At 43.2% G+C, this 12433-nt stretch overlaps 1 pseudogene; it reads left to right on the top strand.

Annotated features, from left to right (window-relative positions):
* LOC121062951 overlaps nucleotides 1–8898 on the top strand; it is a 33076-nt pseudogene extending 24178 nt beyond the window's left edge.
* The last annotated feature ends 3535 nt before the right edge of the window (nucleotides 8899–12433 follow it).

Genomic DNA, 12433 nt, shown 5'->3' with positions numbered 1-12433 from the left:
GGCAGTTTTAGTAGCCAGACAGTTTTTCCTAGACAGCATCTGGAGCATTGGGCGGGTTGTTTGTGAGAGGTCTGATCTCTTGGGCTGCAAGGGTGCTCCAGCTGGCAGCTCTAATCTGCTCCTACCCCCTGCTGCTTCCCTGGCATTTCCCTGCAAGCTTTGCTCAGGACGTTTTGCTACTGACAGCATCCCTGTCGTTCTTGAGCAGGGCAAAGGTAGAGCTGGCTGAATTTTTTCCTGCAGAGTTTATGCACCCAGATGAAACAACAACAACAAAAAAAGCATTTTCAGTCAATGTGAGATTATTCATGATTTAAATTTTCAAATTTTAGCCAAAGAAGTTTCCAGGTTGGACTCCCAAGATGATGAAGTCATTGTTCATGCACCCTTGAGAGAAGAGACCTCCTTCTGCTCTGTACCCCAGCAGGGGGGCACCGGCCAGGCTGGTGGAGACCTGAGGTGGTGAGACCAGGTGGACACCTGGGTCAAAGCAGGGATTTGAATCAACATCTCTTGGCTCACGGAGCAGTTCTCTGACCAGAAGTAGTGTCACTGGTTGTGAACAAGCATCCTTTTAGAAAAGTGGGGAAGCTTCAGCAATGCGAAATATCCTGTAGCTCTGGGATGAAGGTGCTGTGTGACAGGACCCTGCATACCATCAGGAAGAGAGAAAACCCCAGATGAGTGTCCTACCCACAGAACCATACAATACACACATAGCACTGCTTCAGCTTCAGAGCAGCTTCTGCCCTCTTAAAAAATGTTTTTTTATAACCTGGAACTATATTCTTCTTTGGAACTGCTGAAGGCTCTAGCAAAGCTTAGTTGAGGTCAGCAGAAGGCCATAGACTGGGATACATGCAGTTTGAGGACAGAATTTAAGTATATTTTCTCTTAAGTTTTATAAATTTCTTAGGCTGATATATGAGAACGTAGCAGGTCATGAAGATAGTCAAGGGCTGAAGCCTATGACATGCTAGGAGAGGCTAAGGTAGATCAGGCTTCTAAGCCTTAAGAAGAAAAGGCTAAGGGAGAATCCAATTGCAGACTTCTGCTACTTGAAAGGAGGGCACAAAGACAGAGAATCCAGTCTCTTCTCAGAGGTGAGCAGTGAAAGGGCATGAGACAAGAGACACAAGTTGCAGCAAGGAAAATCCTGGTCAGATGTAAGGAGGAAGGTCTTCACAATGAGACTTGTGAAGCCTTGGGATGGGGTCTAGAGTACTGGGGAATCTCTGTTCTTGAAAATTTTCAAAACTCAGCTGGACGTGGCCTTTCAGTTAGCCCTGCTTGGAGCAGGAGGTGGGACTAGACACCCCCACATGTCCCTTTTAACTTAACTCTACACAGTTCCATGATTTTTCTCTTCCTAATATCATGTCACACTTCACTGACACGTCTTTCCATGGCCTTTGCAGAGATGTGCATTGCAAGATGTTGTTTCTTTATACACTGCTTCACTTAGGTATGGTCTCTGTTTCTGTTAGATGGTAACACAAATGGTACTTTCCATCCCTGTCTCCTCCCTTCACTCCAACTCCCCCAGTTTAGTGACAAGTTACTGCCATAGTTTTGCCGTAGGCAAGTGCAATGCCTTTTTCCCATTAGACTGATGCTCTGCAGAAGCCCAGTTTGACCAAGACATGGAAAGGCAGGTATTTTATTTGCTATTTGCTGGAGTAGCTCTCTTTCTTGTTCTAAACAGGTCCTTATTCTGTTCTTATCACCACAGCATCTGAGCTCCTGCCAGGGACACATGAGACAGTATGACTAATATCTGTTGTATGTTGTTTGTTCTGTCACCTTTTCCCAGAGGGAAAAGCATGTGAAAGCATTAAGTTCTCCTGGCCTAATTTTTCCTTGTGCATTTCCTTAACTTGTTTGGGGTTGGTTTGCATATGTCTACGATGATTGCTGTGTGTTTGCACAGAAGAGGCAGGTGAAAGAAAGGTACTGTGTACTTCAGGGAGAGCTTAATGAGGTTTTTAAAAACTCTCTGTTCCTCCTCCTTTGGAGTTAATAGCATACAGACATCCAGGAAAGGTCTGACTCTCATAGAGATGAGCTCTGCCCATAACTTAGGTCAGAAGATCAAATTTCTTCCTATGCTTTAGCCCATGCATGGAAAGGTCTGATATTATGAAGACTGTTTCTCAGGACAAGTCACCACAGCAAATGTTGTCCATGAGAGAGAGCTCAGTTTATCCTGGAAGAAATCAGTACAGGTTTTCAAACTGTGACCAAGCTCTATCCACGTTATACCACACTGTGCACTTTATAAATTTAATCTTTGCTCTCCTTCAAATTGTAGCTGTAGTTTTTTTCCTTTATTTTGGCTCTTCACAGATAGTCATGAAGAACCTGACTAATCAAGAAGTGGCCACATTTACTTATGGTGAATGGCTGTCAAAGGTGAAAAATGCCACAGGAAGTCTTGTGTGTGAGATGCCAGCCATGATAAATGACGAGCAGATGATGGAGGACACAATGTACACTATTCAGGTTAAAACCAGTGATATTGGAGGTATGTCCATGGTGGATATTTTATGACTTTTCTAGTATGAAGCTCAGTTTTTAGCATGGGAAAACATCTCCTGATTAATTAGAAGCTATGTTAAGAAAAGCATAATCTAACCCTACTGTGCTGGAACAGTCATTTCGGCTGTCTGTTCATCTTAGCAATGTTATTCTATGGGATTTGTTCTCATCTGAGCAGTGGGCATGAAACGTTTAGACACAAAGTCTAGATTTGGCTGCTCACTGCTTCCTCTGAAGAAACCTTAATCATAAGGTATTGCCAGACCATGCTGTGATGGTCAGGAGCCCCCTTTTCCTTTTTGGTCAGGTCCAATGACCACATAGGGTGGACAAACAGGTTAATGTCAAAGCTTCTGGGCTCTGGGTTTTTGGTTGGCACCCTCAGCTTTGTCCAAAGAGGACGGAAGTAATTCACTCTCTCTTTTAAAGTGTTTTGAAACCATTTATCTCTAGCCATGAAAAAGAATCCCTAAATGCATATAGAAGAGGTAAAAGCTGCAGAGCTTCAAGAGACAAGAAGTGGGATTTGTGTCATTTCCTGGGATCACTGCCTCTTTTCATTAGAACTTCTGTCAGGTTGCTGAGTGAAAGCTACAACCAAGTACACAGTTGTCTCATGCTAGCCTGGGGCATGTTGCACATTATCTTGCTGAGAACTTGTCTGAAATGTTGACCCTCTAAGGGTAATTGTAATAATAATTGTAATTGTAATAATAGTTGACCCTCTAAGGGTATTCTGCCACACCAGTTCACATATCACCTCCTGATCTCCACCCCTCTCTCTATCTTCTATCTCTCTTTTAAATTTACCAGTGGTCATTTATGCGGCTTGTGAGGTTTTAGCTGAGAATATCAAAATTCCCCTGGCAAAGTGTCTTAGTGCTACCTCACCACTTCTTGTCTATCTGCTCTGCCTGCTGCTCGTCTGAAAAACATGTAGTGAAATACTAAAAACAAAAGAGAGTAAGACTTGCTTATGTATCTGGCAGTTCATCTAGTATAACGGTAGATCTTTCTGTGACCTTTTTGTGAAATTCAGCCCTAGCACACACAGGCGATAGAAATGGAAATGAGAGGAGAATGGAAGATGACAGCAACAGGAGACAGATCTGCCCTTCCTGTTGAATGAGGGATGATGGGTATTAATCATGAAGCATTTTATTTCATTATGAGCAGCAACAACCAGTAGGAAGGAGCAGATCACAGAGATTTCAGAGAGTCTGTTTATGATTAGATCAAACAGCTCACTGACATAGTGCTGAACTTTATCCAGCTTATCTAAAGAGGGTACAAGTCATGAACCATCTCCCCTCTTTGATCATTATGTATTCCACGATTACTCCTGGTTCGACCAATTGAGAAGAAAAGACCTTTTATCCTTGACAGTCAGTTTAAACATGTTATATCATTTCCTGACATGCTGATTGATATTGGGACAGCAATACTCCGCTGTGAATAGAATCAACAGTATTTATTTCTAGGTATAAAGTTTTTCTCTGCAATTGTTTTCAACTGTCCAGTCCATCAGAGACAATGGAAAAAAAAAGAGAGAAAACGCAGAGTAGGATTTGTCACTCCAAAAATTGTACTTCTGATCTTAACTCCTAGGCTAAATTCTTTCTGGTCAATTCATGCAGGAGAGTATTCTTAACCAGTGGGCTGGAGCATCCTCTGGAGTATCCTTCTCACTCCTTCATCAGATTCAGAGTTACAGTTTGGCTTTCCAGAAGTCATTTACCTTGGATGATCACATAACATACAGAGGCTGTATCAGTGAAAAGCTTCTCCTGCAAACAGACCAAATCCTGTCTCAAAGTTCAAAGGCCACCAGCTGTACCTCAGATGGCAGCTCTCAGAATACATACAGATAAGGGGAGAAGAGCTTGTTACAGCAGACACATCCTAAGCCAGATGGGGAATCCTTGGTTTAAACCAAGATCTGGATTTACTTTTGATCTTGTAAGAGAAGTAAAACACAATCTCATTTTCTTCAAGGTATGACCCACAGATACAGCTGGAGCATGTGAAATGGCACAGAAATGTCCTCGCCTTTTAATGTTAACTTACGCAGCCTTTCTGTGTTCTATATGCAGGCATTATACACATGGTAATGCAATAAAGACTGAGGAAGAATAAATCCTGCTTTCTCATTTTCCAAGCATTAACGAAGCAGGAGGTTTTTATCTCTGCTGTTATAAGATTAATTAGTATGTTGTCAGCTCAGCTATAGCCTACAAAATACATAATTTAAGACAGTTGGTGTCAGTTCCTAGTGCTGTATCCAAGACTCTGTTAAGTCAAAAGAAGGACATTCTTTGGCCTCAGAAGGCTATGACTCAAATCCAGTTTTGTTAAAAGCTATGTAGCTGCTCAGTAAGAATCATAAAATAACCTCCAGAGGCCTCTTCCAACAAAAGTACCTATGATTTTATCTAGTTTCCACCTCAAAGCACTATTGCCATCACTAGGCTGGATCAGCCAAGGTTCTGCCCATCTGATCTTGGACACCTCCAGGGATGGTGGTGCCACCACCTCCCCAGGCACCAGTTCCAGACCTGCACCATTTTTCTAAGAAAGATTTTTCTCCTAATGCCCAGTCTGGACCTCCCCAGCTGCAATTTGTGGCTGTGGCTCCTTGGGGTATGTCTGACATCTCCACAGCACCTGGCCCTGTCATCATTTTATTGCTCCCTCTACACGGTCGCAGGGTCCTAGTTCACCTGCACCAGCTCATGTCCCTTGGCCTCTCCTCACAGCCATATGCCCCAGCACCTGTCCATTTTGGCAACCATCTACTGGGCCCTTCCTACTGTTCCCACATCCCCCTTGACCTGGGGACCCAAATCAACACAATGGTATAAGTGGGGGCTCCTCTGCACTGAGCAAAAGGGATAAGATCTTTCCTGGTCACTCCTCCTGATGTAGCCCAATTTATGGTTTGTATTGAACACTGAGAGCTTGCTGTTAGATCAGGTTCAGCCTGAACATGAATATTGGTGCCATAACCTCTGGGTCCTCTTCAACTCCCCAGCACATCCATGTGCAGAGGTTATTCCACCCCAGATGCAGAACTTTGCATTTCTCCTTGATGAACTTTATGAGATTTCTGCTTGCCTGGCCCTCAAGTTTCTCAGGATTCATTTGGGTTGGAGTTCTGCCATTCAGCGTCACTCACTGCACCAGATTTAATGTCATCTGCAAATCTGAGGATACACTCTGTCATCGTTTAGGGTGTTGATGAAGTTCAGTGGTGCAGACCCCAGTATTGACCCCTAATCTATTGCACTTATTGCCAGCTAAGGCTTGTGCAACAACAGGGCCTTCATCCCTTCATTTGTCAAATTTGTTACAGCTCCTAAGTGTGCCTGACAGTTTCCTGGAATTAAAATTAAAAAATAAAAAGGAGGGTGGGGAGAGAGAGACCAAAATAGGTGAAATGTACATTGATTCAGCAATTTCTCTTCTTTTCTTTCCCATCTCCTGCTAATTGCTTGTGAGGGAAATGTCACGGCATGAGGCCTCCATAAGCTTCTTCCTGCTGGAAAGGTTTTGCTAAGAAACAATTGGTTCTGTGCTTTTTGAGACCTTGCATTAATTGGGAGCCTGCTCCTTGTAAGGAAATGGACTTTAGTTTGCTTTGTCCCTCACCTCAGCAAGCTTTAGGGTCATAAAAGGTACTGCCAGATGAACTGCCTGAATCCCTGATGTTTTCTCTTCCTTCTTAAGTCTTTTCCAGGGAACTGCTGAAAATTAGCCCCAATTTAACATACACAATTTTTCATGTGGACATCAAATGATGCTTTTACCTTTTGCCTGTATGACTCCCCCCCCCTTTTTTATTTTAGCATTTTTTCAGTCCTATAAGAAAAGTGGTGATTTCTTCTTAATTTAAGTATTCCAATGATTATCCTGAAGAAGTGATAGCTTTGTCTAAAAGTTTTCAGCCCCCCTGACTTTGTCTCTGCATTGTGTTTTGAATGGAGCTGTGGGAAATACAGTCTGCGTGGCCCAAAGTGGATTTACGATACAGTTGTATAAGAAAGGTTTGGCAGGCACTTAGAGTTTTCAAAGCGAGGATATCCAACCAAGGGCAGCAGACACTGAGTTTCTTTGTAAGCCAGATTTGGGTTTGATTATCTTATTTTTATTTGCTAAAATTTAAGGGCCTCAGTTCTGACATAGCAATGAACACCTGCCCACATGGAGTCAAGTTTCTTTCTATGAATCTGCTTTCTTATTGTGGCATCAAAAATAAAAAGGAATAAGACGATAGTTCATAATTTTGGTCAAATTATAAATAGTACCCTGTAAAACTGTGGTAACGCCTTCAGCTAAAATGTTCATAAGGTCATTTCAGGTGATGGTATAGACTTGAATTCTCCAGAAATCATGAAAATCGACAGCATTTCTGTTTTCTTCTGCAAAATATGGTCAGTAATGGGCATATCAAATTCAATATCAGGTAATAAAGATAATCTTAAAATACTTTCCATGTACATGAGAAGGGCTGGGAGTTGTATGATAAACTGGAACTTTTTCCATTGGTTCAACTTGGACAATATTTTGAGAAACAGGAGTATAGGAGACGGCTAATGGGAAAGGGAAATGGGGAGTGGGCCTCAAAATGCCACAGTGTTTTGACTGATAATCTGCATTTTGCTTTCAAATCCACCAGGAGTAAATATTTGTGCTTCCTATTAATGCTGTTACCATCACACTCACCATACCTTGACCCCAAGGCAAAGTGTTCCAGCTGTATTTGGGGGATGGGCTCCAAGGGCTTGCTTGTTAGCTACCATGAGGTGTCCTCTTAGGATCCTGCACAGATTCACTGAAATTTGCTGGCTGTGCCTGGAGAAACCTGAGCATCACTGCAGCCGCCTCCAGCCTGCCTTTGATGCCTCCTTTTCCACACATTTGGAGGCTGGGTGTCAGCCCTGCACGGCAGGGCAGCTTGTGACAATATGCCTTGCTCTGTCTTCCAGGAGCAGGCATGGATGCCAACGTGTCCTTGATTCTGTTTGGGGAGAACGGGGACAGTGGGATCCTTGCCCTGAAGGAGTCCAACAAGTCCAAGAGGAACCAGATGGATGAATTCAACTTCTCCAACATACTGAGCCTGAGAGAGCTCTGCAAAGTGCGGATCTGACACGACAACAAAGGTCAGGGCAGTGACACGGGGTGGAGAGGCTGGGACAACCTGCCAGGAGGGACAGCCACCTCCATGGCCATGGGACAGGCTGAGGGCACCGTTCCCTGCTCTGCTGCAGACTGGGTAACCTCAAGGATTTTCCTTGGACCCTTTGTCCCAGCTTGTCTAGACATGTGCTCTTCATGCCAGTCTGTCTCCTGTATGCTGGTGTAGGAGCTGCTCGAACAGGTCGCCAGCTTCCCTCAGAGCATACAGCCAATGCTGCAGCACAGATAATATCTCCTCCAAAGCACAGGCATCCAGCCTGCTATCCCAACACAGCAACTCCATTAATGAAATACTTTTGTCACAGGCCAGTATGGCACTTTTCTAGCAATTTAATGCTATCTGCCTGACACTGACACATGGGGTAATGCAGCCTGACATAGCATGGTGAGCTTTAGAAGATAGAAATAAAGATCTCTGTCTGTCTTTATTAAAATCAGTACATCATACAGTGGGTGTGCAGTGCCTTGCTGAGAGAGATGCTGACGTTTCCCTGCTGCTGGACACGCTAACTGGTTTCACAAACAGCAGCAGTGTTTTGTACTGCAGTCATAGTCATTTGTGTTGTTGTTCAGGTACCAGACAGCATCTTGTAACAAATGCATCAACCACACTGCTGTGAAGACATCTCATCTCATCCCTACCCAGCTGGCTTCTTTGTCTAAAGGAGGCGATTTTGAATTAACAATGAATGGGTTGCTAATGGCAGGCCCTTGCTGCAGCCCAAAGGTGAAGCTTGATGGCTCCCACAGACCCACCAAGTCAGTGTTAACTAGGTGGTTTGAGAGATGGTTTTACTTGATTTTAGTTGCCGAAACACTTATTCTTTAAATCTGCTGTTTAGATGCTGAAATGGAAATGGCTATCGAAATCCCCACTGGAGTTTTAGCTCAGCAAACAGGCATCTCTGCAGTTGCAAGGGTGGTTCCGATGTCATTCTGAGAGCAGAAAGAAATCAACATGGACTTGCAGATTCCTCTTTAAATATATTACCAGCTAAAATTTCTGCAATGAGAGCGTTTTCCTCCTCCTGGCTCTCAGTGGTCAGTCATGCTAACAGAATGAAATATACCCACTAGACCAGAGCTGAACCTCAGGGCTGAGGCACATGAACAGGCTGGGACATAGGAAGGCAAGGACTGGGTCAGACCAAGGGGCTGTTGAGCCCAGCAGCTGTTTCCAACAGCAGCTATCACAGGGTGCCTGAGGAAGAGAAGGAACTGAGCGAGCATGTGTAATCCTGCCTCATCCTCCACATCTCACTCTGCATCCCTCAGGGAGTCTCCTGAACTGGTTTTCATTTTTGTCCGTTAAGTAACATGCAGTGAATTTTCTCATTCATATGCTTGTCCAGACTCTGCAGGAGATATTTAGCACCCACAGCATCCCACAGGTCTGCTCTCTGCTGTGTGATGAGCAGCTCCTCTTTATCTTGCATGGGGCACCTGCTGCCTTTTCCTTCTTGCACCAGTGATCATGATTCAACTTCTCCTTGCTAATGGTGATTTTATTGTTGCAGGCTGGGAAGCTACCACTTTGCAGCTGAGCTATGGTAATTGCTTTTTACATGCTCTTGGTTGGCGGCAAAGGGAGGTAACAGAGCCCTGGGCTAAGCAGTACATAGTCTCAATTAGTTTAATTTTGCTGTTGGTTAAGAGTATGTAGCCAGATAGTCACCACAAACGCAGCTAAAATAGTAAACCATGTGTCCAGAACCTGGAAAAATAGTGCATATTTATGAATATAAGTACACTTTGCAACCTCATATTCTCTTTCCTTATTTCCCTCATGTCTCTGGTTTCCATTTATAAATAATATTTAATAGGGCTTTTACCAGACCTAGCTCACTGTGGGGTTAAGCCTTGGACAAACAATGTGCTCAGGTTTTGTTCAGCATAAATGTAGTTGTTTTTTCCCTCGGTAAGGAGGACAAATGTAGTTTAAATCATAACATGTTGTCTTCATTGTTTTTGCATTAGTCATGTGAAAGGCATATCCTAGCTACAACTTCACACAATGAAGCATGACAGTTTGTTGTGTGTGTAGAGTATTACTGCTGGGATCCCAGGCTATAGCTGTCCTTTGCATACATGCCTGCTCTCTCTATATAATTTATATAGATTGACTTTTCCACTGGTTAGAAATTCCTGGCTCCATTTTTTGGAAAGGAGTAGCGAGGTCAGGGGTCAAAGGTCATATATGGTTTTCATCAGATGCTTGGGGGACTTTGGGTATTAAACAGAAATATGCTTATATTTACCATTACTTTCAAGCATCAGATTTTGCTCATTCTTTCCTTACTTTTTTTCTATTTTGGCCTAAATGGTTCTCTGCCAATGTTCTGTGGAAAACAGCCTCACACTGGACTATCCCATTGCTCCTCACAGGCTGCATACTTGGAATGTGGATGATGTTCTTCCCCTAAATTTCTTTATAATCAGCCTTAATGGCAGCATCAACTTGTTTTGACTCACATTAGGTAATACTAGTGTAGCCCATAGGCTAGTTAAGGGAACAGCTAAGCAATAGGTCTTCTTTTTCCTTTAAAAATAACCTGGTCCCAGCAATAAGTCAAACAGGTGGCTCCCATTTTGGGGTAAAATGCACCTAAATGACTTGCATAAGGTGGCTGCTCAGTTTAACCCAGCTGGCAGCTAAGCACCACACAGCCGTTTGCTCACCCTCCCCCCTCCCTCTCCGGGATGGGGGAGAGAAATGGGAAAGTGAAGCCTGTGAGTTGAGATAAAGACAGTTTATTAAAACAGGAAAATAATAATAATAGTACTACTAATACTAATGTATATGAAACAAGTGATGCACAATGCAATTGCTCACCACCTGCTGACTGATGCCCAGCCTATCCCCGAGCAGTCGGCCCCCCCTCCACCCCGGCTAGCCACCCCTATACATTGTTCAGCATGACGTCAGATGGTATGGAATACCCCTTTGGCCAGTTTGGGTCAGCTGTCCTGGGTCTGTCCCCTCCCAGCTCCTGCTGCACCCCCAGCCTGCCCGCTGGCAGGACAGAGCGAGAAGCTGAAAAGTCCTTGGCTTGGTGTAAGCACTGCTCTGCAACAATTAAAACACCAGTTTGTTATCAACATTATTCTCATCCTAAATCCCAAACACAGCACCATACCAGCTACTAGGAGGAAAATTAACTCTATCCTAGCCAAAACCAGGACAGCTGCTTTGCCATGAAATCCAGCCCAGCATCTGCCCCCATCATGGAATTTTTGATGCAGTCGATATGCCAGCAGTTTACATCCCCCTTTATTGTTTCACTGAAATTTGACTGTACTGGAGTGTTCAGAGTTGAAGAGACAGTAATTGCAATGGCAAAGGCTGTCAGGAGGTCTTTAAAACATAAACACTGTGTTTGTCTCCTCAGGAAAAGCATGTCAGAGTGCCAGTTTTTATAGTCTCACTTCATTGTTTTTAAATGTCACTTTCCCCACCAAAATCACAGAGTGGCACCTCTGTGTGAGACATAAAGCAGGAAAGAAGCCCCCATCTAATTCCTCTGTCTCCAGTAAGATTGAGTAGGGAGGAAGTTGGTGCTCATTTGAAAACAGGCTGTTTAGAGACTTGGCAACTGCAGTTTCAAGGTACTTGTTCCTGATTTTTTAGATGTTTAGAGCTCACCAGCAACAATCTGGTAAATATGAACTGATGTGAATGAAATTTAGCTTTGTTTTGCTCCATGTCTTTTTATCCTGCCTTTGTTCACTTTGAGATACTGATGTTCAATCTAATATATTTAGACTCCCTGAGCAAATTTAATCATTTCCAGACCCCCCATCTCCTGATCTCAGATAGGTATTTTCTCATATTTCAGTTCATTTACTTCTACATTTATGCAAGATCAGTATCTGTAGAAATGCTGGCTTTCTAAATGTAGATCTCATTTTTTCCCCCTCTGGTTTAAGGACTAAATCGCCATTCTGGAAGGATGGCTTAAAGTTTCACAGTAGCTCAGTAATGAAATTATTTAGCTATAAAAACTTTTTGATGTTGTTTTGCCATTTTCTCTTTGCAACAAGGAGATGTGGGAAATGTGGATTTAGCTCCCTCATCCGCCTGAGTAGATCTGAACCCAGACGATAATCAAGAATCTGAAATTAATGACTTTAGAAAGACTGTTTATCTCAGTTGCCATCAGCCAAGGGGAGCCAGGAACAGTCTAATTATGGATAAACCAGGCTTCTCTGTGTTATTATAAAAGCAAAGATAGAAGCAAATAACCGGGTTATGCAGCCCAACTCCTTCTTTGCCTCAACAGGGCCCTTCTTTCAATTTCACCAACTGCAGAGACATTGTCTAACTGAGTTTTAAATAGCCTAACTGCCCCAATGACTCATTTTGGGTGGATCTTCCAAAGAAGGAAGTATCTTATTCCCCTTTCTTGAGCTGGATGCAATAGAGGAATGTTAGTATGCCCTTGTTTTTCCTTTTCTTTCTCTGAAGGAACTGCCTTTTTCAGGAGCAGTATATAGGACCAGGTCTTAAATTGCCCAGGCCTTGAACTCCTAGCACAGTGCATATCCAGAGATATGTTTCTGCAATTCACAGACATGATTCCAAGCCCTTTGGGCACTAGTAGAGCATAAATTATTAAAAGAAACTTAAAGATCTGCTTTTCTGCCCTCTATAAAAATTGGCTCAGCTATCAGACTTGAAAAGGTCTTTTTAAGCCCT

Source organism: Cygnus olor (assembly GCF_009769625.2).
Source record: "Cygnus olor isolate bCygOlo1 chromosome W unlocalized genomic scaffold, bCygOlo1.pri.v2 SUPER_W3, whole genome shotgun sequence".
NCBI lineage: Eukaryota > Metazoa > Chordata > Aves > Anseriformes > Anatidae > Cygnus > Cygnus olor.
This window is presented reverse-complemented; position numbering and strand designations above follow the sequence as displayed.